The sequence below is a fragment of the Phoca vitulina genome, unplaced genomic scaffold (genome assembly GCF_004348235.1).
Source record: "Phoca vitulina isolate PV1807 unplaced genomic scaffold, GSC_HSeal_1.0 scaffold72, whole genome shotgun sequence".
Taxonomy (NCBI): domain Eukaryota; kingdom Metazoa; phylum Chordata; class Mammalia; order Carnivora; family Phocidae; genus Phoca; species Phoca vitulina.
In genome coordinates, this window is record NW_022589775.1 from 6,483,524 (window position 1) to 6,511,118 (window position 27,595).

At 45.7% G+C, this 27,595-nt stretch overlaps 1 protein-coding gene across 11 annotated transcripts in view; it reads right to left on the bottom strand.

The window, feature by feature from the left end:
* The window catches only part of TIAM1 (TIAM Rac1 associated GEF 1), a 372,168-nt gene that overhangs the window by 178,821 nt on the left and 165,752 nt on the right, over positions 1-27,595 (bottom strand). The window contains exon 1 of one of the 11 annotated variants that reach the window (XM_032393265.1): positions 15,871-16,045. The exons of the other annotated variants lie outside the window; for them this stretch is intronic. The gene's annotated coding sequence lies outside the window, so the exon portion shown is untranslated. Of the gene's footprint in view, positions 1-15,870; positions 16,046-27,595 lie in introns of those variants that run through there. 11 annotated transcript variants of the gene reach the window in all.

The following is a 27,595-nucleotide window of genomic DNA, read 5'->3' on the forward strand; positions in this document are numbered from 1 at the left end:
TACGGACTTTTTCCTGTCTCCGTCGTTTTGCCTTTTCCAGAATGTCACAGTGCTTTAGATCGCCTCCCTTCAGGGGCTTCCACGGCTCTTGTGGCTTGCGAGCTCATTGCTTCTGAGGGTGGGTAACATTCATCGTCTAGATAACCATGGTTTACTTCTCCCTTCACCTACCGAAGGGCATCTCGGTTGTTCCGGGCTGGGACAATTATGACGAAAGCCGCTGGAGACACCTGAGTGCGGGGTGTGGTGCACGTGTTTGTATGATTTCACCAGCATTTTAGGAATACAGAAAAGATACAGAGAGAGAAAAACTTTCGGGAGGTAAAGACAAAACAGGCTCCGTACTCTTCTGGAAAGTCCCTCTTTCCAAGAACCTTTTTGAGAAATGACATCGGCAAAGAAGTCTGGTTTTAGTTTCATACATACATGCATCCATTCCCTACACTATGGTTTTCTCAAGCACTTCGAGTGGACTTATAAACTCGGAAATGTAAAGTGTTTTGAGTATTTTCATTAGTTCCTATTCATGAAGCCTGTCTGTGGGACTTCGTTGTCCATTCCATGCCCCTTAGCCCCTGTTTCTCAATGGGAGCCACTAGCCTGTCACTTCCGAGGAGCGCCATCTCCACGCCTGAATTCCGCGTGCCTCTCCCTGAGCAAGGCACACAGCGGGTGCAAAACAAATTGTTGACTGGGAAATGTGTTTCGAACATTCGACCAAGTATTCAGCCAAGATCATGACAAATTTTAAAACAAAGATTCATAAAAGTCCCTGCACAGGTATCAAAATTAATTGGGAAACTAAGCATCCATTCAACCGATCCCGCCAAAATCCACTTAGAATTACTAAACAAAAAAACCTAAGAAATGTGGGCATCTCAAGTCAGATAGATCCATGTCTTGGAAAAGGGGAACTCACCACATCAAAACACTGACTGCGAGTCGTCAGGCCGAAACTGGTTAAAGGACTACCAGCCATCTCTCAGGGGAAACGCGATGAAAGATGATATCCAAGAACCCAAAAATGTTTTAAGATGCGATACACCAGAAGGAAGCATTTTCTCAATGATTTTTTACCTCAAAATTCATTGCCAACATTTCTAAAATCGAAATGCATTCCTAGTGTCAAAGACCCTACGTTGCCATCCCGCTCAGGACTGGGAATCCCCAACGATGCCACACCAGCTTTCAACTCGCAGATCAAATCATGAGGCGTTTTAGTGGGCCCTCCATTTTCCATTTGTACGTGTAGACATTTACACAATGTCTACTGAAGGCTGGCATTTCACAGATGAATTTCCCACATCCTGTATTTACCACATTCAAAGTATTCCTGGGCATTCCCACCCAGTCCCATTTGTGAGTTAAAAAGAGAACCGGAGAAGGCCAGATGGATAAAGAGACAGGGGTCACCTGAACTAAGGGCTCTAACTTGCGGGATTGCAATCCGATTTCAAATTATAGAAATAAGAGGCCAGCGATCTGAGTTTAAATGCCAACTTGATGTGCTCTTGAGAAGATTGAAATATTTAACATTCAGATCTGCTTTTTGCTTTCTTTAACTATACGGTCCCAATGAAAAAGCCATCCACATATAATGTATCCAATCACCAAGAAAAAACAAGTACACGCTCCTATGTTCCCTTCACCCGGCTAGCAACAAAATGGTGTGTTTTCTCATTTTGTTTAATTTCTCTGCTGCTGAAAATTACTTCCAGATTCTGTCTCTTCTTTAGTTTCCATTTTCGTCCTACATGAAACCCCCTTTTCCTGGAGTAAAAAGGAAAGAGATAAAAGAAAACACAACCAGAGGGTGACACAATGTTTTAAGTAGAACACCAAAAATATAAAATGCAGCCACAGCATCTGGGTCTAAAAGAAACGCATTTAAATCAAGAGTATAGTAAGATCAAGTTAAAAGTTGAGTCTTGATACATAATACCCCGATCACAGGCTCTCACTGCCCTACAGAAAGAGATCTCCGTACATCCCAAGGACCCTGACTACGTCATTTGCTTCCCCAACAACGAGCTCTCCTAATGTCCGAGAGTTAGGAAGAGCACATCAAAAACCCTCGGGTCACTGGACATCTAGCCTGGTGCTCTTCTCTGCTTCGCATTTTATTAAATAAACATTGCCTGGCAAATAATGACAACCATTTTGCTTAAACACAAATGACTACGCTTGCTTACCTCCCTCACCTAATTTGAAAAAAACAAAAACACAAAAAACCATCCTTCACCAAAACAGAAAAATCGCTATGCCCTAGGCAAGAGACAGCTTCCGGCAGTATCAGCCTTGACACTGGACCCACCCAGGAAAAAAACCTTCAAACCACCACCAAGGAACTGAGTAATAAAACTCCCACACTCATATTCATGCTATTTATATGATAAATTAAAATCACCCTCCAAGGACCTAAGAAAGAGTTCCTTGGTTAGATCTTTTCATGACTGAACGGCCCATCAGAGATCTGCACAAACTAGATTTCTCCAAACGTTGAAAAAAATAGCCGGAGGGCAGCCACACTTGGGAGCACAGCACAACGGATAGACTTTGTGACTTTGTCAATCACTCACTATGTTGCATACATGTAACTAATGTAACACTGTGTGTCAACTGGGCTTCAATTAAAAAAAAAAAAATTTAAGAAATTAAATTTAAAAACTTAAAAAAATTAAGATAAAAAAGTGGAACAGAAATACACCCACATTGGATGTTTGCCCCTGATTTCTTTTCTTTTTAAGATTTATTTATTTAGGGCGCCTGGGTGGCTCAGTTGGTTAAGCGACTGCCTTCGGCTCAGGTCGTGATCCTGGAGTCCTGGGATCAAGTCCCGCATCGGGCTCCCTTTTCAGCGGGGAGTCTGCTTCTCCCTCTGACCCTCTCCCCTCTCATGCTCCCTCTATCTCATTCTCTCTCTCAAATAAATAAATAAATAAAAATCTTTAAAAAAAAAAAAAAAGATTTATTTATTTATTGGAGAGAGGGGAGGGGCCGAGGGAGAGGGAGAGAGAGAATCCCAAGCAGAACCCCCACTGAGCACAGAGCCCAACACGGGGCTCGATCTCAGGACCCAGAGACCATGACCTGAGCTGAAATCAGAGTCAGACATTCAACCGACTGAGCCACCCGCGCACCCGTCTCTGGTTTCCTAAAAAGAAAGAAATACTGTGGACGCACTGCCAGTTCTAGCAAACACAGGAAAGTGAGAAATGGGAAGAGCCATGGAGGCAAGAGGTCACTGGGATGCCATGAGGGGGCTGTGTCATCTCTACCTCTCTGTCTCCGTTTCCTCGGCTGTGAAACCGGAATGGTAACAACTCCCTGGGTTACTGGGAGGATTAAATGTGGTTCATACATGTTAAGCATTTAAAACCGTGCCAGACAGAGAGTAAGCTCTTAATACCCAACAGAAATTAGTAATATCCTTAATAATTTTCCCAATCATTCCACCACTCCACCGCTGAATGGCTCATGTCCTGGACCCTTCAAATGTATCAAACTTCTAGACGATAGCTCTCTCATGTGGCCCAGTAACTTTCCCACAGTACACTGTAAGCTCCTTGAGGGAGTGTGAGCTGTGTGTCCTACCTCACTGAGTCCTCCACGGACACCTCCAACAATGATACCCAGAGCCACCCGATGAATGGCTTGTTGGAGAAATGAATACATGAACCAACCGTCCTCCCCCTTCCCAGCCAATGTGAAGCCTAGAAACTAGATGTCACTGTGTTAACATTGAATAGATTACCTTACTTGGGTTTGTTGGGACTTCTGTAAAAGCATTAGAAAAATAAATAGCAACAGTTATTCTTACCCAGAGGCTAGAATCGGAAAAGCTTTCAATCAACCCTTGTGGCTTTTGGCTTTTCCACTTTGACTGAACTCCATGTTTGCTTTGCATGTAGGCGACCGTAATTACCTCCAGTGTTCCCTCTAAAGCTAAAACCACCAAAAAACCGCTTGATTGTCACATACGGTCAACTCGATTTTTCTTTCAGGCACGATTCAGCTGCCTCACACACTCCCTGTCTGGGTGTTCTTCATTACCATGCTTCCTGAAATTTCCATCAAAGCCTTCAGTCCCCCACGACACAGACTGATGCTGCCTGACCAGCCAAGAGTCCCACTGATAAGGGCCCCCGCTGCTCTAGCTTGCCTCTCCGGGGACTGCAGGTACTTTCACCTCAGCCTCTAGCAAAGCTAACCCAGTCCTCTGGAATGAATTTTCTTTCTGACTCTGAAAGTAGTTATCTGCAATCCCATCACTTTCTTCACCAGCGCCCCCACCCCCACCCCCCACCCCAGACCATTCACGTTCTCTCCTAAGAAAGCAGAACTTCACGAAGCATCAGTTAGGAGCAGAGAGAAAAGGCTCTGCTCTGAGCCAACTGGCTTCTTCCCAAGCTAAATGCACTTATGTAAACCTGACTCCATTATTGCCCCAGCCTGCGGACGGACCAGGGCACCCAGCCTTTCTGGAGTTAAGCTTTTGTTTACCTGCTGTCAAGTAGGCATTTCCCAGGCAGCCTCTCTTCCCGTGGAGACTGGCTGCAACCACCCCGACCCCCCACCCAGGCAACCAAATGTGACATCAAAGGAGCCTCCCGAGTGGCCATCTGTCCCTGCCATGCCAATGTTTATGCAATGTGGGCAGGAGTGGGACAGAACCCAGTCAAAGGACCCAGAGCATCCTGCTGTATCCGACCTGAGCACCAACATCTCGGGCTATATACGCTACAGAACAAGACAGTGACAAGAAAGTCCTCAGTCCAGCTAAAAGGGCTCCTTCTTCTTAAAAAGAAGGATAAAACTACTTAGCTTTCTTGAGGGTGTTCAAAGAATGGGCTTGATAGCTTTCACCTGTGGAGAGGTGTGTGTGCATGCGTGCGTGCGTGTATGGATAGGTATCTAAAAATAAAGTCAGATCCCTAATCTTGCAGTTTTTCAAATATGGACGCCCCACTCGCCAAAAGTCCCACCTAAACATGGTATTTCAGGCTATACTGACTTTAACAAATTCAAAAGCAGTTAAGTGCTAAGGGGAATTGGCTAAGGTAGAAAAGGAATAGGTCAGCAAAGAACCCAGGAGTCTCAGAATTCTAGAGTTAATATGACCGTTAGAATCATCATCTTAACACCTGTTTACATCCTGGAAGAGCTGTGGGTTTAGCAGTCAAATAAAACACAGCTCAAATCCAGGGTCACCACAATGTGTGATTTTAGTGAAATCATGTGGGTTCCATCCACTGGACTTGGAGAGGAGAATGGCACATCCCAGGTGGCAGTGGGGATCAGTCACATACTCTGCTAGAGAACACTTAGCAGAATGCCAGGCACACAGGAGGTGCTCAGTGTACGCAGTCTCTTTCCCTTTGCATCTTCAGTTTTGGATTAACCCTCCTTCCTGGACATTATGGTGGGGGCACACCAAGAAGGCAAAGTATGTCTGAGTTGGTCAAAAGAGGGGAGGTCACCACGGACAGGTGCCCGGCCACCAGCAAAATTCAATACACTGACTCTGCTGGGGACATCTTTGTTATCTTTCAAATGGGTGGGGAGGCGGGGAGACACTTGACATGTTTCACCTACTATTCACATGAAGCTTGTCAAACTGCATCTCAAGTATTAGAAGAAAACCCACATTACGCATCATATAAATCTACTTAAATTCCCCCGGGGTGGGGGGAATGGTTAGCCATCATGCTTGAAGCCAAGAGATGAGACATCCACTCTGTGATGCAACTTGAACAGCTGTGGAGCGAAAATGCACACACGGGCTCACACAAAAATGGGCTAACAATTTTTAGATTTGTCCCTTGCTTATTTTTTTTTTTCAATTTTGTTCTTTGACCACGTTATTTCCCTTCATTCACAGAACCTGGAAACAACCTTGGCATTTCTTTGGACAGCTCTGACTAGGTTTTGATTAATCCCCAAAGAACCGAGTCACTGAACACTTACTCCGTGGTTTGGGGCACACAATCGTAGCTCCCCAGGATTTACAATCAAACCAGGGGGAAGAGAAGATATACAGCAGCCCCCCTCATCTGTGGGGGTACGTTCCAAGACCCCCAGTGGATGCCTGAAACCTCGACTGCTAGCACCAAGCCCTACCTACACGGTTTTTTCCTATACGTATGTACCTATGATAAAGTTTACTTTATAAATTAGGCATAGTAAGAGATTAACTAATAAGAAAACAGAACAATTATAATGCTATACTGTAATAAAAGGTGTATGAATGTGGTCTCTCAAAAGATCCTATTGTGCTCATTCTTCTGCTTGTGCTGATGGAAGACCATAAACTGCTGACCTCATGAGATGAAGTGAGGTGAGTGACGTGGGCACTGTGATGTAGTATTAGGCTACTAGTGATCTTTTTTTTTAATTTGTTTTTTATTATTATATTCAATTAGCCAACATGTAGTACATCATTAGTTTTTGATGTAGCGTTCAACGATTCATTAGTTGCGTACAACACCCAGGGCTCATCACAACACGTGCCCTCCTTAATAGTCAACACCCAGCTACCCCCTCCCCCCCATCCCCTCCCTTCTGTAACCCTCAGTTTGTTTCCCTGAGTCCAGAGTCTCTCACGGTTTACTAGAGACCTTCTGATAACAGTTAGAAGGAGGATCCCCTGCTTGTGGACCACGGCTGACCATCAACCATGGGTAACTAAAACTGTAGAGGAGACCCCTGTCCAAGGCAACACTGGACAAATGCTACTGGTTCTGAGGGGGGAAAGAACGGTAGGCTGGGACACACTGGAAAGGGGGCAAGGAGGAAGTGGGCTGGAGTTGACGCTGAAAGAGAGCTAGTAGGAGGTCATCTTAGGGGGGAAAACGAGTGGACAAATGCCCAGAAAGGGACTCAGTAAGGCTGATTGGGGGAAGAGCCTGCGGTCAGCCAGGCAGTCACTCATTATGGCAGGTCATTCCAGAACACCCCATGACAGTCACTCTAATACTCACTGAGGCAAACATACAGAAAAAGGACAGGCAGCCCTAACTCGGAGAAACACAAGGGAGCATTCTGGTTAAGAGCACAGACCCTGGGGGAGCCCGGGTGCCTCAGTTTAATTTTTTTTAAAGATTTTATTAAGTTTGGGGCACCTGGGTGGCTCAGTCTGATAAGCATCTGCCTTCGGCTCAGGTCATGATCCCAGGGTCCTGGGATCGAGTCCCACATCAGGCTCCCTGCTCAGCGGGAAGCCTGTTTCTCCCTCTCCCACTCCCCCTGCTTGTGTTCCTGCTCTCGCTGTCTCTCTCTCTGTCAAATAAATAAATAAAATCTTTAAAAAAAAAAAAAAAAAAAAACAGGGGCGCCTGGGTGGCTCAGTTGGTTAAACATCTGCCTTCGGCTCAGGTCATGATCCCAGGGTCCTGGGATCGAGCCCCACATGGGGCTCCCTGCTCAGCTGGGAGCCTGCTTCTCCCTCTCCTTCCTGCTGTGCTCTCTCTCAAATAAATAAATAAAATCTTTAAAAAAAAAAAAAAAAAAACCAGAGCACAGACCCTGGAGCCAGGTAACCTGGTCCAAATGCTAGCTCCTCACTTTCTAACTGTTGCTTTAAACAAGTTACTTAAGCCAGCGATGAGAATTCGTTTACAGAGAACACCAATCTGGGGAGCAGGGGAAGGGAGCCACAGGGCGTCTCTGGAAAGAGGACAGAGGAAACCTCAGAATTATCCTAAAATCCACGCAAACGCGCCCCCACAATGGTTCGTCCCGGCCAAGGACGGCCCTGGAGGAACAGGGGTTCCTGGGGGGGGGGGGGGGGGAGGAGGCTCAGGCCCCGAGGGCAGCCCTCTAGCACAGAAGGAGCTGCAGGGCAGTGAGAGCAGGAGGAAGGGGGCAAACGCGCAGGAGAGGTAAGTGAGTCCCAGGGGACAGCCTGCGCTACCAGGGGCTCACTGCGGTTTTGCCATTATTGTACTGTTATTTCTGTCATTTTTTGCGTCCTGAAAAAGGCAACTAACCCGATTATGGTAATACCAGGTGACGTAAATACTGAGAGGGAGATCTCCAGGCTGCACGCAGAGAAAGGAGGGGCGGAGGCTGTTGGTCGGGTTCAGGAGCAACAGGTAGGACCTGAACCACCAGTCGCAGCAAGGCCCGCACCGCAGGGCCCGCGGCGGCGGCTGGGAGGCGCAGGGGCGCGGGCGGCGGCGGGGAAGCGCGCAGCCGCTAGGCAACGCCGCATGGAGGCTGCTCGGAATACAGATCGCACCACCATATGATCCCGCAAGCCCACGGCCGGGTATCTTCCATGGGAAAGAAATGAAAGTCTATCTCAAAGAGCTATTAGCACCCCCGTGTTTGCTGCGGCACTAGTCACAACCGCCAAAATGCAAACTCCACCTGCGCGTCCCGCGCCAGATGAATGGGGAGAAAACGCAGGGTAGCCGCACAACGGAGTATTAGTCAGCCTTTAAAAAGGAGGTCCTGTGGTATTGCGACAACATGGATGAACCCTGAGAACATCCTGCTGCGTGAAATAAGCTTGTCGCCGGGGCGCCTGGGGGGCTCAGTCGGTTAAGCGTCTGTCTGCCTTTGGCTCAGGTCATGATCCCAGGGTCCTGGAATCGAGCCCCGCATCGGGCGCCCTGCTCAGCAGGGAGCCTGCTTCTCCCTCTCCCTCTGCCCCTCCCCCTGCTCTCTCACTCACTTGCGCTCTCTCTCAAAATCAAATAAATAAAATCTTTTTAAAAAAGAAAGAAAGAAGCTAGTCACAGAAAGACAAAGGCCACAGGATTCCACTTGTATGAGGACTCTAAAACCGTCTAACTCACAGAAGCAGAATGGTGCCTGCCAGGAGCCGGTCGGTGGGCGGATGGGAAGTCGCTAATCATCGGGGACATTATTTCAGTTCCGCGGCATGACTACGTTCTGGAGAGCCACCACAAGAGAGTCTAGAGCGACTCACACTGTGTTGTGCATTTAAAAATCTGATAAAAGGGTAGGTCTCAGGCTAAGTGCTCTTGGTACAGTAAAGTCGGAAGAAAACAACACCGCAAGGGATGGTGCTTCAGGAAACATCTGTGATTCCTCCTCTCCACCAAGTCGGCAGTCGAGTATTTTGTTCAAATTCTGGAGAGGCCAGCCTCCTACCCAAACCTGAGAAAGGGTGAAAATAGGGCAGCATGCTACCTAACGACAAGGCTCCGGTGGGTTTGTTCACGGGAGGAAGGCAAACCTGAAAAGAATAATTGCAAGTCTGTTTAGTTATAAAGGCCCTTTTGGTCTAAATCATTCCCCGCTGAGGAAGTAAATGAGGATTGACATGCCAGTGTCCCCACCTGGCAGGAGGGAAACTGAAGTACACACAACCCTTCTTGCTGACTCACCCCCCCACCGGGAGGTAGCATTACTTCTTTGCCCTGAGTGCCTGTAATGTTGCACGTTTACCAACTTGATCCTTCCAGCGGGAAGCTCCTTGCCTATCATGCCATGAAGACCCCAATCTGAGCACAGCAGTGAGGCCCCCCTGCAATACTCCCCGAGAACCAAACCTACTTCCCCGTTTCGACAAAGGTTCGCCCTGCCTGTGAAAAGTAACCTGATCTCAGGGCGCCTGGGTGGCTCAGTGGGGTTGGTTAAGCGTCTGCCTTCAGCTCAGGTCATGATCCCGGGGTCCTGGGACCCAGCCTGCATCTGGCTCCCGGCTCAGCGTGAGGGGGAGCCTGCTTTCCCTCCCCCTCCCCCCCACTCCTGTTCTCTCTCTCTCAAATAAATAAAATCTTAAAAAAAAAAGGAACATGATCTCACATCTAACAGCCCCAGAAAAAGCGCATTCTAATACCAAGCTTCCCCTGCTGCAGTCCAAAACAATTTCTTCTTCTCCTTTCTAGGTATCACGAGGGCAGGCAAAAGAGATGCGAGGAAGACAAAGGCAGGAGGATGGGTCATTACCCTGTGAAGTCTCTGAGATACTATAATCTAAGAATCAATGGGAATCTTCTTCCTCATGAGTCAAAGCACAAGGAATCAAGGCAAATCAGTGGTCATTCACAAGGGGCGGACCCAGCCCGCGGTGACCCTGATATGGGATGCACCGCTTCACCCCCTTCCGCAAGCCCAGAGGCCTGGCTTGTCCATGGCATGACCCAACAACAGGACCGCCCACCAACGAAGGTTCCCGGGAAATTTATTTCAAAGGCAAGTGAGCAAACCCTGTTTCCAGGAAACAGCAGTCACAGATAATGAACTTCCTGTTGGCCCCAGACAGGACGATCTGAGCAGGGTCCTAAGACAATAAAGACTTTAAAAGTTTGAGTCCTCCTTTCCCAGCGTTGTGCAAATGTCCCACTTACCCCATCCCACACAGAAGAGGCTTCTCTCAAGATCTCCAAACGTGCCATCCGGAGGGGCCGCTCACATCCTAGGTAAGAAACTAGGATTCAGAGTTTCACACCCCATGGTACCAACCCTCCTCTCCTCCTGGCTTTCGGGTCTAGAAAGGTGGGCCTCAGTCCACACTGGTTCTACCTACAAGAGCAGACACAGGAAAATAATGGGTTTTGTGCTCATTTTTTTACATACTTCTAGAGGCAGGATCGTCCTCTGAAACATTACTGAGATGACACAGGAAAAGCACTGGGTATGCTGTAGACACTCAAAAAATTACTATTCAGTTTTAGTATTTTAATAAGCAAAGAAGTATTTACCAGGCCCTTATTCAACCATGGCTTTGTAGAGAGCACTTTGGCCATGGTTATTCTTGCCCACAAAAATCTCTGAATTTACAGAAGTCGGAAACCTCAAACACTGGGGCGTACAATTCCAAGGTATCACATGAGGCTCTGTGCTTCACTACAAGACCTCACAAATCCCCCCCCCCAACCGTTAAACGAGTAAAACTTTCCAAAAGCCATGATCTCTCCCCCACCCCCCCGCCCAAGTTTTACCAATGAAGGCCAGGCTAATACTTGTTTTCAAGCAACAGAATCAAAATAAACTGGAGGAGTGGTGTTGCAAAACACTTACGAAGACTATACACCTTGTTCCCCACTCATAAAAACCCTAACCAGTATTAACAGCCGCAGAGTTACCCAGCACACCGGGTCAGAGCGGACGGGCCAGACCCAAGGCCCTGCTGTCTTCGAAAATCACTTCCCAGCTGATGCCGATTCCTACACAAAATGTAAACCAAGACTCACTCCTTGGGCAGAGCAGTGAATGATATGGGCAGAGCACTGCAAAGCCTCCCCCCGCCGCTGACAACCCCTTCCCTTCCCCCGTTCCGCCCCTTGCGCTATTAGACACCTAAAGAAACATTCGCTAATGATGCCATATATTCCCCAGGACCTTTTCAATTGACAGAGCCCAGGGAGAACAACAGCTTAAAGTTGGATGACTTCAATAATGCCATATTCCTCTGTGGAGGACTATTACCCAGCCAAACCTCCTCCGCCCCATGCTTCTCATTTCCCTTCTTGGTTATGAGGTCAGCCATAGCATTCAACAATCCACACTTCCCCCAAAGTACCGAGGAACTTTCGGCGCTGCAAAAACATTCTCAGAAAATGCAATGGCGATAGAAAACAGATACGGTTATCATCAACACCGTCTGCCTCCCCAGTTGACATTCCCACCAGCTGTGCACGGGGCTTCCCTTTTCTCACACAGCCTAACACTTGTTATTTCTTGTCTTTTGGGTAGTGAGATGGTGGGGTCCCATTGTAGTTTTGATTTGCATTTCCCTGATGATTAGTGATGTTGAGCATCTTTTCTGGAGTAACGAGAGTTCTGGAATAACTAAATCTAACAAACCTTGCCTTCATAGAGATAACCCCACTAACTTACATCCCAGTCTCTGCCAAGTTTTGAGCTGTGTACTCATTTCATTTCTAGAAAGGAAGGGAGAGGGGACGGAGGGAGGGAGGAAGGGAAGGAGGAAGGAAGGAAGGAAGAAAGGAAGGAGGGAAGGAAGGAAGGATATAATAGAGCAGTGAGACCCTCAAGGAAGTGAGAGAAACTGAAGAAAAAAATAATAATCCCAGAAAAACAAGGTAAAAATTGGAGTGGAAAAATATATAGCCAGTATACCACCAATCAATTTGGATAGTAAGATGAAAATACTGAAAATACGGAAAGCGACCCTGATAACCCCCCATAATGAAGAAAGAACGGATGGGAGAAGTGGCTTTTTGTTTTTGTTCTTTAAGATTTTATTTATTTATTTGACAGACACAGCGAGAGAGGGAACACAAGCAGGGCGAGTGGGAGAGGGAGAAGCAGGCTTCCCGCTGAGCAGGGAGCCCGATGCGGGGCTCGATCCCAGGACCCTGGGGCCATGACCTGAGCCGAAGGCAGACGCTTAACGACTGAGCCACCCAGGCGCCCCAGAGTGGCTTTGTTTTATTCTGTTGCAATAACCTTTCACATTTCTGGAAGGAAGGCACTGAGAGAAGTTGTGAGGTTAGAAGTATAACCAGAAAGGGCAGGACGGTGAAACATGCAATGTGCTACAATGGTAAGTGCCTGATTTGTTCCAATTCACACGTAGAAATCCCACAAGGGGGGCGCCCGGGTGGCTCAGTCCGATTCCTGATTTCAGCTCAGATCATGATCTCAGGGTCTTGAGATTGAGCCCCGAGCTCAGAGCTCAACAGGGAGTCTGCTTGAGGATTCTCCCTCAGCTCTTGCACACGAGCACACTCTGTCTAAATAATAAATAAATAAATCTTAAAAAAAAAAAAAAAAAAAAAAGAAATTTCACCAACAGCTCCTTAAGTAGTTTTCATTATTTCTACCTCACAGGAGGGGAAATATAAGCGCAGAGGGGTTAGGCAATGTTAGGGCTAAAAGTGGCAGAGCAAGAATTCAGATCCAGGGGCACCTGGCTGGCTCAGTCTGTAGAACACGCAGCTCTTAGATCTCAGGGTCATGAGTTCGAGCCCCACCTTGGATGTAGAGATTACTTAAAGTAAACTCTAAAAAAAGCAAAAAGAATTCAGGTCCAGCTCCTTCTGACTCTAAAGTTCTTGTCCTTATAACTGTCACAGACTCAGATTTTCTGAGAAATCGTTAAAATGCCAAGACTCATGCATTACATATAAACGAAAATGAAACTTTCTTCTTCAATCATTACAGCAAATTTGTTCTGCCCTAGTACAAAGTAAATCTGCATTGTCAAGTAAGCTGAAAGCACCTACAATTCACATTAAATTACCAGTAAATCTTATGTAAATTCTAGCTGGATGTTTCCAAAACAATTTCACAGGGTGTGCCCTGGTGAAGATAAAAAACCCAACTTAGAACAATTTGATCCACTGTGTATGATACTCAAGAGCACAAGGTATGTTTTAATAAAACCGAGAAACATTATTTCAAAGACACATAAAATAAATACATAGTGTCTGCCTAAGTCCTTACAGCTAGGAGACTCAGTTACTTAGTTTTAAAGGCGCTTAAAATCTTTTTTGACAGTGTTCCACAGCACAGGACTTTTAAAATGCATGTAAACTTAGGAAAGGAGGCAGTGTTTTTGTTTCATTTAAAATACAAAAACCAAAGTTGGTTCTTCCAAATGCCAATAAAATTGATAATACATTAGCAAGACTGATCAAGAAGAAGAAAAGCACAAATAACCAATGCTAAGAATAAAAAAGGAAATATTTCAGGGCACCTGGGTGGCTCAGTCAGTTAAACATCTGACTCGTGATCTCGGCTCAGGTCATGATCTCAGGGTCGTGAGATCTAGCCCGTGTCGGGTAGGTGTGGAGTCTACTTAAGGTTCTCTCTCTCCCTCTGCCCCTGCCCACCCTAAAAAAAAAGGGAAAAGGAAACATTTCTAGTCTTTTAAAATATTATAAAAGGATATTTTGTGCAACTTTATGCCAATAAATCTTAAAATTTACATGAAATAGGAAACTTCCTATAAAAAAACTACTTACTAAAACAAGATAATCTTAATGGCCCTATTTCTATTAAACAAATTGAATCTGTAACTTCGAAAAAAAATCAGAGTCAAACCAGGATACTCATGGGAAAGTAAGGAGACCTTAAGAAAAAAATAATGATACAGAAACTGTAATATTCTCTCACACCTACCTGCGACTACCTAATTCATATAGCAGAATTCATCCAATTTTCAACGTCTGCATGAAACAGTCCCATGTGACAATGTCTATATACCTTCATGAATAATATAGTCCCTTTCTCTGGCTAAGGATTACTGTTCCATAAAACTCTATGTGAGCAAGGATCTATTAGTCAGTTTCACCAGCACTATCACAAGATCCAGTTTGGTTGTCTTTCCTGTTGAGTGAGTTGCTACAGCCTTCTTGGGGGTGGGGGAAGCGGGCCACACACTTCATGTCCGCATCAAGTTCACATCTGCATGCCATGCTCTGTCTTGATCCTCAAGGAGCTAGAACACAGGACTCTGGCCATTGTAACAGCCTGGACCATGCAACAGCCTGAACCTGTTGTTCTTCCCTGGGACGCGTCTGCTTTGGCTCAAAAGTCATATCATTTTACTTCTGTCTCACTAACCTCAGGGGAAGCTGGAAGGTGAAAGCAAACTAAGTAAAACTATGGCCACAGCACCCTGTCCCTTGGCCCCAAAGTTCAAGTGGAAGGTGCACTGAGAAAGGTAGGCTGTGCCATTCTGGTATCAGGAAGATGATGAAAACCAACTCTTCACACCCTCCTAATTGCACCCACCCCAGATCTGGGAGAAACACCTATAAAATGAAATTTGGTTTTCTATAAACATAGTAACAGCCGCACATTTCTTTACCTCCATGAAGGTGCAACACCTATAAAATGAAATTTGGTTTTCTATAAACATAGTAACAGCCGCACATTTCTTTACCTCCGTGAAGGTGCCCTAAAAATAAGACAATTCCCTAAAAATTCATATGAAGGATTAGCTTACAACACACACACACACACACACACACACACGCACGCGCACACACACACATACACAGCTCCCACTGCTCTGTACTAACCTGTTGACTGGATAGAAAATAGGTGAAACAGGTAAATTAGCCCAAAAGCCTCCATCGGACCCCCACTGCGGTGAGCAAATACCACAAAGCTCCAAAAGGGGTTTCAAATAAAAGCTAAAAAATGTCTGCAAGAATGTCTTTACCTTTGGCCAAGTTCATCATTTGCTGGAACAGATATGAAGCGTCACTTGCAACGATCCTAACCAGGGTGCCGGCCTCCACCCAACAAACTTCCTCTCCCCACCCCACCCAAATCTGACTTAGGCAATTGACCTGGAGATAAAGCAGCAGCCACCGAAAAATGTGCTATTTTCAAAAAAGTTCCAGATACACAAATAACACCTCAATAGCTAGGACGTCTTGAGCTGAACTAAATCAGACACAAAATTAATGAGAAACCCAAGACTTCTGATGCCTCCCTATAGAATTCCCACCCTGACCCAGGAGGCTGTCCGGGTGCCCCAGCTTCAGAACATTCTCTCGGAAATACTGAACCCCAAGCCTTTCAGGGGATTCATTTTCAACGGCAGTGACCTGTGATTACAGACCGCGCAGCCGGACGGCGGGGACCACGGGGACACCTCTGGTGGGTAACCCGATCGGGCAGCGTCCCTCCCGCTCTACCCCTTAGGGTCCCTGGATGCGGAAGGCAAAGGGGGAAAGGTGAAGGGCTCGCAACGCCCCAACCCTTCACCCTGGAGCCAGAACGCACACGGGCGGCGCCCCCGGGGTGTCCCAGCCCAGCGTGGAGACGCCGCTCACTGATTCCGCGGGGCTCCGGGCGCGCAAGTCCCCCTCCCGCCGGCCACTCCTCGGCCACAGCCACCTGGGCTGCGTGCCCTCACCACCCAGCACAAAGAAAGTCGGCGGTGGAAAGAATGGGCTTGAAATGAACGCTCACCGCTGCTCAGCAAGGCGCACATGCTTCCCGGTCTTGCCTCACATCTCCCAACTTCCAGTAACAGAAATGAGGAAGCAGCCTCCTTCCCCGGCTCCGTGCAGAGGGAGTGGGCGTAACTTGCGAAGTTTCGTGCAGCGAGGAATCTGGTCATTTGGGTGTGCTGGAGAGGGTTTGTCGCTCCTCCCCACCCACCGTCGCCTCCCTCGTCTCCACCTCCTTCCCCAATTTAATTCTCCCCTTGGCGTTCGCAAGACCAAGAACTCTGGCCGCCGGCGGCTCAGAGTCCCAGCTCTGGGCTCCTCACAACCTTGGGGAAAACTTATTCCTAACAGACCTGAACCATCTCACGGATGAACCTGGTCGCCCTGCAGAAAGTTTAAGTGCCTATCACTTTTTTTTTTTTTTTTTTGGTGGCAGCACAGGGCAAGAAGGCAGGGCCTCTTTTTTTTGGATTTAAAAAGCTAGAAATCTTAAATAATTGCACGGTACCCCCTCTGCACAGGCAGGAATGTGGGTAGGTTAGCCAGGAGAGACCTAATTCCTCAACGTCTACTTAAAAAGAGTGGGGGACGGAAAAACAAAAAGCTGTGTTACAAAACTTGCTACAAAATAGTTCAGACATGCAAAAATATATTTGAAAATCAGATAGTGAACCCTCAAGTATCCATTATGCAGCAAAAAAATTAAAATTACCAACAGAGTTGGAGCCATCTGTAAACTCCTCCCTGAAATATATCCTCCTCTTCCTCCCCCTAGAAAAATAGCTGCCATAAACTTGATTTTCCATAAGCAATATTCATACCACAGTTTCTGAGATTCTAAAGGATGCAAGCTAACTTCAGAGCCCACCCAAAAGCAATCCAATGATCATCCCTTCGCTAGGCCTGAGCTTGGTTCCGAAACAGAAGTTTCGTGAAATAACACTAAAAAAATGACCACACACGTTAAATGAAGCCTCAGGTGGCCGGTTAAAGAAAATGAAGGAAATCACAATATAAGAAAATCAGAGATCTGGAATGACAAGTGGAGGCCATATCTGTAACAGTTGAAGCGTTCATGGATGAAATTGATAGATTAATAGAGCATTATCATTTTACGAGGTTAATAGCTGTGTCAAAGCCAAGGATACTGACCCACACTGCAAGGGCTTTCCTCAAAGACCCAGGCTACAGAAATAGAAACACAACATTCATTAAAGAAGTCCTAATTACTCAACCGCCTACCAGAGTTGTAGGCTGGGAGCAACATTCAGAAAAGGGAACTTTCAAGATAATAATGATAAAACACAAAATAGTGGAAACCATGATACATTCACAATTGACTCATATATATATTCTCATACATATATGAACATGAAGAAGGAGATGCCTAGCTCATCTTTATATTCCTAGTACCTTGCACAGAGGCTGGCATGAGTAGAAAATTTATAGCTATTTGTTAAATGAAGGATGCAAATGAACAAAAGAATGTCCATGGAGAATTCTGAAGGAGCAGAATGAAGAGACGGGATACGTGAAATCAGCAGTGGTCTTTAACAGGAAGTAACTTTGCCCAGTGGGAACATTCAACAATAGTGAAGACATTTTTGGTCGTCACAACTTGGGGAAGCTCTCGGCATCGAGCAGGCAGAAGACACGGATGCTGCATGGGAAAGCCTCCTAAAACAAAGAATGATCCAGCCCCCAAATGCCAATACTCCTGGCTAACGAGAAGCCCTGGGAGACAGGCTTCACGATCGACAGTCACTGAATTTTTTCATTCCATATATAATCATCAACATCAGGAAGAGACTCTCCGGGGACTTATAAGGATACAGAAGAGCATTTCTCCTCCTTTTCCACTGTGCAGCATCTGATGGCTGGACCACCTGCGTGGGATCAGAGCTAGTGGGCACTGGAGTCAGAAGCAGGAAAGCATTCAGGGGTTGGGGGCACAGCCTCAAGCCTATGCACTCATGAAGCTAAGGACCTGTGTCAAATTTAGATGGAAATAATGAAGAAGGGGGTGGGGAGGAAGTTGACGTAAGGTGTGGGTATCAGCTTTAGAATCGCAGATAGCACGTCTGGGGGGAGGAGGCAGGGTAGGGGCTGTGAACAGACAAAGCAGGCTTATCGCAGCTACCAGACTCATTTCTCCATTGACAGTCTTGAGCTGGAGACGCTCCATTGAGAACAGGAAGGATGTTTAATCTCATTACAGCTTATCGAAAAGAAAGTTACAAATCACTTACAGGAAAAAAGATGCAAACCCCACCATGTCTACCCGTCAGGGTGAAGGACCTACAAAGTGAAGACATCTTCTCCACAGGTCTTCTGGTCTCATCATTACCTAAGAAGTGTTTCTTTGAACTCTAGAATGCCGGGAGAAGTCTTGTTCTTGTTGCTCACTGTTTCTCAGAACAGGGCATGGGACAGTGGGTTCGCTCCACTTGAACTCCCCCGGAGCCAAGGATGGTTGGTATGTGATAAATGCACGTGGATGCAACGGAATCGGTCTTCACCTCATTGCCCATCTCTCAGGTCAGTAAATAAAGACTCTCCTATAGCCGCTTCTGGAGGAATCTGCAGGGCACCCTGAGTTCAAGAGCCTGAACAAACGGTGAGCACATAGAAAACCTGTTGGTTTCATTCAGTGGCTGACAGATTGCAAAACACCTGATACAGGTGAGACCAAGAGGTCCTCAGGAATGGCCACCAACCTCACAGGGGAACTGCTCTTGGCATCAAGGAATGAAGGACGCCAGGCTGGGGGTCCCCTCCGCACAACCCTGTACAAATGGGCAGGAAGGGGGACGCCCTATCCCTCATTATGTCACCAGCTTCTTTACCTGCAGCTCTAAATGCCATTAGTCTTGCTTCTTAAAAGCCATACGAATTCAGGAAAGGAAAATGTGAGCACAGTTATGAGTCCCACCAAAAGCAGGAACTTAATCAGGAATGTACAGTGTTTCTGTTCCAAAGAAATGCAACCAGTAGAGGGAGCCCAGCTGACTTTTGTGCTTTAACAATTTTCCAAGATCAGGCTAAAGCAGGGGACAGTGTTAAATGACACGAGTTACAAAAATAATCAGACGTTACCACAAATAAAAAGATTTATGCAAAACTATTTTGGAAAAACTCGAAGCCATGACACCCTTATAAGGTATTTGTCCTGGTCATGGATATTTACACAAGAGCTAGCTACAGAGATAGAAGACCATATAATGAATAAATAAATATATGTTGGAAAACATATTGGTATGTGGAGGAAAACTCAGAAAGGGTCAGACAGCTCTCTTTCCCTTTGTCAGTTGAACTGATGCTCAGACACAAAAAACCATGGAGAGTTTATTTTCCCCAAAGATTTTAATTCAGGCTTTATCTTGATGTTTTATAAGTCTGACCTACAATAGCTGACTTGTAAAATTCCTTTCAAATTGTGTTCTCAACGACACCAATGCCTTCCTTAAGCAAGACTCTTCTGGATTTCGGTCCAAGGGTCTTCAGAACCAACTGGATCAAAGATCGGGGCGGCTTAACGGAAAAAGGGTTGCCAAGGTCCAAGATCTTGACACCAGCTCCTGCAAAGGAGCTTACCTCTCGCCACGCTTCCCAGCTCACATAGACAGCTGAGGTGGGTTCCCAGGAGCGAGGCAAACAAGTACCCACATCAACCCTGCCGTCACCTAGGTCACCTCACAAGAGCAAACAGCAGCAAAGCTAAAGAAAAAGAGCATTCTCCTCCTCAAGTTAGGTGAAGCCCAACAGGGGTGTTGATGATCTGTGTCCAAAGAGAGGACCCCCCCCCTCCCCAGCATCACTGCAGATCCAAATCCAGATCCCGTTAGTCATACGGTATCGCTATAGAAATTCAAAAGCTTTTTTATGAAGACATTTTGCGGTTGGCTACCGAACTGATTGCCAGAATCAATTGTTCACATTTGAAACGGACCAAAAGTCTAAATATGGATCCATCCCACCCACCCTTGTCCTTGGTGGTCTGAGGCTCACCAAGAATGCTGACATGTGTGAAAACCCTTGACTCACCCCTGGACGAAGCCTTCCTTCTCTCTGAGAGAAAAAGCGAGGCTCGGCCTTTCAGATGATGTCTTCAAGTGCAGATCCCCGTTCAATTTGATTTGACGCAAAAATGTTTTACAACTTAAAATTAAACCTTGCACCAAGCAAACTTAGTGACTTTGAACAGAGTTTTCTCCATCTGAAAACTGAACGCCTAACAAAAGAAGCAGAAGTAATCCTGAAGAATATAAAGTCTGTCAAAAAGAGGCCATGAAAATTCTTATAGCCTTTAAATACCACCCGGATCCAGAATACCCTGCAGGGACTGAATGTGTGGCAAGTCCCTTATAGTCCAGAGGCTTCGATTTCCTCAACTACTTAAGTGGTAATAGCCCACTTAATATCCTCTGGCTTCCTATTTCTATCTTCCAATCATGTGTTCCCACGATTTTAAAACTCCCATTGCTTTCAGTGCCCCAAATGACAAGTGCTCACACAAAAACGTTTTATGGAACACACCAGAGTCAAGAGTTTCAGGACTCACTGGTGGCTCTCATACTTATAACTGAAGCCATGCTTGGAACTGGAAGGGAAAGGGGGAAAAGGCAGGAAGTGCAACCCGAGGATAAAGGTAACAAAGAAGCCAAAGGAAAAGTCCATGAACCCTTCACACACTGACTCGCAATCAACCATATGGGGCCAGATGCTGTCCTGCCCACACACACTGGGAGGCGGCTGGTGCCAAGGGCCCTGTGAGCCTTGCACAAGAGGTACATGTGGTTCGTGGGGGCGAGAGCATCTGGGTTTTCCCTGATGTGGGCTCTTTTAGACACCTCTCTGCTCAGCAGCAATAAACAATAATAATTATTATTGGCACTAAAAGCGCAGTTGTGCTGAATAACTAATGTAAGAAGATAGGAAGTCAAGCTCTAATTTCAGTCCTGCTTTCTCTCCAAAGAATGTGTGGAGCCAGGATAGCCTTACGGTCCTCAATATAGCCCCCAGGGAGCGTCTCCCACTGGGGCTCAAGGAGCAGTCCCACTGAGGAGGCCTCCTTTGGTCAAGGGAGAAGCAAGGATGTGAAATAAGGTCTTGTCCGAGTCCCCGCTCCACCAACCACCAGAGGAATAACTTAGAGCAAGCCACCTGGCTTCCCTTTCAGTAAAATGGGAAGTTGAAATCAATGCCTATTGACAATCCATGGGGTTACATGGGTTAACGGGCTTCATATAGGGCACATATCCAACACTCTCCCTAAATGGTAAGGGGCCCCCAATTGTACAAACACAATTTTCAGTCAGGAAATAAGCAACCAACCATGTTAGTGTTTTATATGTTTTCAAGGTTTTCGTGTTGATAGTGCTATTTTGGTCATGGAGAGAAATATAGTCCAGACACTAGTAATGTACCAGATTGGAGCGTGGGGGGCATTCCAAGACTCAGGGGTCATAGAGAGACCTGTTGAGCCCTTCCTCAAGTCCCTACTGTGGGGAAGCAGCAAGCCCCCCTCATGAGGATCGCCACAGTGAGACACACGGGCCCTTGGCACTCACCAAGGACAACCAACATAACAGTTACTTGTTTTCATTATTGAGGGTTTTGATTTTTATTTTATATTAAAACACTGGAAACTATCATTCCACAATTTACAGACCAGAACATACTGGAGGAAGGGTAGGTGGGAACAAGGTGAAGCAGACAGTAAGGGACACACCTAGCACCTGGGAGCAACAGTGAAGTGACAAGGACCACACCCATAGATGTGTTTCTAACTCCTGACACCTTACACAGTTCTCTACTAGTGACAGGCACAGATTCAATGAAAACTAAATGACTTCTGGGCGCCTGGGTGGCTCAGATGGTTAAGCGTCTGCCTTCGGCTCAGGTCATGATCCCAGGGTCCTGGGATCGAGTCCCACATCGGGCTCCCTGCTCCTTGGGAGCCTGCTTCTCTCTCTCTCTCTGTCTCTCATGAATAAATAAATAAAATCTTTAAAAAAAAAAAAAGAAAACTAAATGACTTCTAATGTCAGAGGAGACATGCAAATGAGAATCCACTTGTGTTTCCTTTCTAAGAACATAGACATTAGATTTTATGGACTCTAGGAGCACTTGGTGCCATTTTCCCTAATGTAAACAAAAATCCAATATGCAAAGAGTATTTTCTTTTTCTTTTCTTTTTTTTTTTTGTTTCAGAGGTAGAATTTTGTGATTCATCAGTAGCATGTAACACCCAGTGCTCATTTCATCAAGTCCCCTCCTTAATGCCCATCACCCAGTTACCCTATCCCCTTATCCCCCTCCCCTCCAGCAACCCTCAGTTTGTTTCCTAGAGTTAAGAGTCTCTTATGATTTGTCTCCCTCTCTGTTTTCATCTTATTTTTCCTTCCCTTCCCCTATGTTCATCTGTTTTGTTTCTTACACATATGAGTGAAATCATATGATATTTGTCTTTCTGACTTATTTTGCTTAGCATAATACCCTCTAGTTCCATCCACGTGGTTGCAAATGGCAGGATTTCATTCTTTTTGATGGCTGAGTAATATTCCATTTTGTGTGTGTGCACGTATATATATATATTCCATTGTGTGTGTGTATATACAAATGTGTGTGTGTGTATACAACATCTTCTTTATCTATTCATCTGTCGATGGACATCTGGGCTCTTCCATAGTTTGGCTATTGTGGACATTGCTACTATAAACATTGGGGTGTATGTGCCCTTTCGAATCACTGTTTGTATACTTTAGATAAATACCTAATAGTGCAATTGCTCGGTCATAGGGTAGCTCTACTTTTAACTTTTTGAGGAACCTCCATACTGTCTTCCAGAGTGGCCACACCAGTTTGCATTCCCACCAACAGTGTAAGAGGGGATGGGGAAGATATTTGCAAATGTCTTATCAGATAAAGGGCTAGTATCCAAAATCTATAAAGAACTTATCAAACTCAACACCCAAAAAACCCAAAAAATCCAGTCAAGAAATGGGCAAAAGACATGAACAGACATTTCTCCAAAGAAGACATACAAATGACCAACAGACACATGAAAAAATGTTCAACATCACTCATCATCAGGGAAATACAAATCAAAACCACAATGAGATACCACCTCATACTAGTCAGAATAGCTAAAATTAACAAGTCATGAAACAACAGATGTTTGGTGAGGATGCAGAGAAAGGGGAACCCTCTTGCAAAGAGTATTTTCAACTGGAAAATACAATAAGCCTATATCTCAAAATATTAAGTGACCTGGGGTAGGCAACAGACACATGAAGAGTTGCAGACCCACATACATAAGAGTAAGAAGGGGTTCTGATTAATCCCTCACCCATCTGAGGTCAGAAGGGTTAAGGGACTCACTCAGGCTCACATAATAAAATAATGGTAGATTCAGTCTAGAACCCAGATCTACTGAAACAAATCTGCTGTATGTCCTGCCAACTCAATTATTCCTTCCTGGAAAAAAAAAAAATCCATAAAATAAACATTAAATGCAGTATATGCATATATAATTTTGGGCCCCAACACAGTACAAAAGGCACATATAAATTAAAAACTGATACAAATTGAGCCCATCGGAAACTAATAAGTAAACCATAATAACTAGGTGCGTGAAAAATGTCTTGGCTCAGCCCCAGACGAGCAAACAAGAGGCTCAGAGACCCGGACAGAAGGATGCAGTCAAGCCAGGACGGCTGAAGGCAGTCTGATTCACCAGCAGCCAGCATCCTCCCAAACAAATTACGAGGCTGGGCAAGACTGTGGGTAAGCCTGGGGGTGATGTGCGATGGATTCATACGTGCCGGAGGGCTCATGTGGGCACCCTGGCCAAAGACAAGACTCCTCCAATTTCTCCCCAAGAAACAAAAACATGTCTCTACAGATGCTGCAAAATAGCATCTTTTCACTTGCACGTGAATATGAACCGCATCCCTGCACACAACTGGCCAAAAGTGTCCGCAACCCAGGCGTCCATCAACAGATGAACAGGTGGACAAAATGTGGCCCATCCATCCGACGGACAAATACTTAGCCAATAAGAAGAACGAAGTTCAGAAAAAGGCTACAAATGGATGAACCTTGAAAACAGTACGCCAAATGATGACATCAGACACAAAAGAACAACGACTGCATGATTCCACTTCTATGAAATATCTAGAAGAAGCCGATTCAAAGAGACCGAAAGGAGACTAGAGGTTACCAAATGCTGGGGGGCAAAGGGGATGGGAAGTCCCCATTTAATGGTTACAGCGCTGCCGTGTGAGTGATGAGTCTGGGACACAGATAGCAGTGTTCTTTGTCCAACACAGTGCACATCATTAATGCTACTGAACCGTAGACTTAAAAATGGTCAAAATGGCAAATTTTATCGCACGTAGATTTTTACCACAACTTTTTTGAGAGATTCAAAACAACACCGCATTTGCAGCCTGTTGGCTCAGGACCTCGTAGCTTTTCAAAATACTGCTGCTAAAAACAAAAGTAATCAAAACTTTAATCTAAGCACATCAGCCAGCTTTAAAATGTGCCTGTTCTCCCTGTCACATTACCGTGATCTTAATCACATACCTAAAAGAGCGATTTTCTCTGATTGTAAGAGATAAAATGGGATTGTCTAAACTATGAAATTAAATCGTTTCCAATTATAAAGGTAGAACAAGGCGCACCTCTTCCCAGGCAAAGCTTTCACAGGATGCCAGATGTCACACCCATACGCAGCATCCCTTGCTGTACATTGGCTTCCCCCCAATCTGTTCCCATCCCCGATTTCAAAGCAGATCAAGAAACCTGCAGGGTTCGATGTAAATCCAGCACCATTAAGAGTGAGAGAAATGCACCAAACTCAAGTTACCCGTTGAATACATGAAATGGCACACATTTTAACGACCACCTTTTACACACTTAACGGACCTGAACTGGCCAGGAATTCATTTTCTAGTCATAAGCTCATCACCTAATCCTTGTAAAACCTCAGTGTCTCATCTGTAAAGTGGGTTATAATAGTATTTCTCTTGTGACGCTACTCAAGGATGAATCACATTTCCTGAGCACTTCATGCAAATCACAGGGCTGAGGGCTGCTTATCCATTTTTGTGCCTGGTCCCCATGACAACTCAACAAAGTATGATAACTAGACCCATTTTACAGATAAAGAAACTGAGGCACCGAAAGGTTACTTGAACTGCCCAAAGCCGCCTGACAGGTGGGAGTCAGGTCTGAAATTCCAACCTGGTCTCTCTGAGGCTGGGACCACAGCCCTCCCTCATTTCATTGCTACGTGTGGCCTACAGTCTTGGCAGCTTGTATGTGATTTTATTATTATCATCACCTTTAAAAGTCACAGGTTCTGGGCTCACAAAGGCAGAGAACTGGACCTGATTCCCAAAGCCTGCACCTGCTTATGGGGTACCTTATCCCCCTCTCAAGGCCAAATGTAGCAGGCAAGCAACATATCTCAGGGTTTGTCAAGAAGCTCCTGGCAGGTAATCATCCCTCCGTCTGAGAAAGAAGATGAACAAGGTATCTAAGATGAGCAAGTTAAATTGCACAACAGTCAAAGAATATGCATAATGTATGTGAAGGAATCTCGTAAATAAATTCACTGGGCCCTTTTGCAGAACCAAGTTCCTCTGCAACAGGCAAGTTCAAGGTCTGCGCTGAGATAATTAACCATTAGGTGGATATTTTATACTCAACTATTTACAGTGGTGGTTCACAATCAAAAGAAATACATAATGAACAGAATTTTGCTCACGCTCTCCCAGACTTCCCAGTAAAACATGGCAGGTGACTCACAGGATGACACACTGCTCTTGGCGAGGTACCAAGAGTTACACATGCCGACCAGTCGGTGAGGTGTAGGCTCTCCCAAGCAGGTTGACAAACTTTACTGGATCCTCTGAAACACCCAGGCTCAGCCTTCCACTCCCAGCCGTCTGGTTTCTGAGAAAAGGGAGTCCTCAACAATGGGTTGCAACGATGCCAACCCACTAAACAGAATCCTTGCTGAGGCCTGGCCATGACCAAGACAAGCCATTTCTGACTTTCACTTTTCTTGCTCCAACAAATTCACACACCTTTCTTAGACTTGGGCTTATGATTCAGACTTGTGGCTCCTGCCAAAGCCCTGTATCCTAAGAGCCTTTGTTCTCTTCTCTGGCCACAGATGAACTCAGCCCATTGAGGAACAGCTGCAAACCCTTGCCCACATAACTTTCCACTGGGCAAAAATTAGTCAGGTTGGCTGGGTCTGAGGTCAGCAAGCTCCTGAAGGAACACCCCTCAGACAGCCCATCCCACCTCCCCAAAAGAGTCAAATATAGCTGTTAATGAACTGCCCATTTCCACAGTCTCATTCACACATACTGACCCACACACATAGATCCTACTGGCTCATTCAATTTCATTAACCAAAAACAACATTCTTGGCCTTTGGCATTAGCGTGGGTTTTGGTTTTCATAAGGACTTGGTGCGCCAACTTGTGCTATTTGCTTCCATGGGGACTTATCTTTATTCTGAGTATACCCGTGACCTTAGACTTGAGGTCTTTGTTCACTGTCCCCTTCCCAGTGAGGTCCCCTCAGCTGCTCCCACCAGCCCTGCAGCACCACCACCTCTTTCTCTGACACATTTCCTTTCTCACTTCCCTACATTATTTTTTTCGCTTTAAAAACACACACTAATCATTTTCCTATTTTACCATTTGTCTTATCTACTGTTTCTCTCCCTCACTAGAATCTAAGCCCCACACGGGCAAGGATTTTGAGTCATTCTTCTCCCAACTCTATCTTGAGTGCCTAGAAGAGAGCTTAGCACATGGTAGACCCACAACAAATATTTGTTGACTTAGATTGAATACACCTTTGTGATGATAACCAAGACCAGAAAGCATGATTAAAAACCAAGCGAGCCTGAGCTCACTCCTGAAACCACAGAAATAAAGTCCTCTGAACCCCAAACAACAAGAAGAGAAATAGGGAACAAGGAGGGAAATACACATTTATTCCAATAATACATAAGTACTTGGGCTTTTCGACCTCTCCTATGAATTTTCAAGAGCCAGCATGCTGGGGCGCCTGGGTGGCTCAGTCATTAAAGTGTCTGCCTTCAGCTCAGGTCATGATCCCAAGGTCCTGGGATCGAGCCCCACATCAGGCTCCCTGCTTGGCGGGGGGCCTGCTTCTCCCTCTCCTACTCCCCCTGCTTGTGTTCCGTCTCTCACTGTGTGTCTCTCTCTATCAAATAAATAAATAAAATCTTTAAAAAAAAAAAAAAAAAGAGCCAGCATGCTAAATCTCTGAAATAGCATTTTGTTAACCAAAAGGGGGAAAGACCAGTCCTCTCTCCATACAGTCAACACCATGCGTCCCACTCTCAGCTCACCACCTCCTACTTGTCCAGACCAACCCCCTCAGACCTCAAGCCCACCAACTCCCTCCACCTTCTGGTGGCCCTCAAAACCATGTTGCCTCACATTCTTCCCTGTTCTACCACTGAGTTCTCTTCCTTAACTCCCTGGCCCCTCTATCACTTGGTCACATCCATTTGGCAAAGATACCCACCCGGTTAGATCCAACAAACTGCCTGTTTGGCACCTGCACCCAGACAGTTGAACAGTCCACTGGTCGTATCTTAAACTCACGACCACTAATGTCAAGTCTGCCCTAAATGAAACTGGTGATCTCATACCAAAGTTCCCAGTCCATTCACCCTTCGTGAA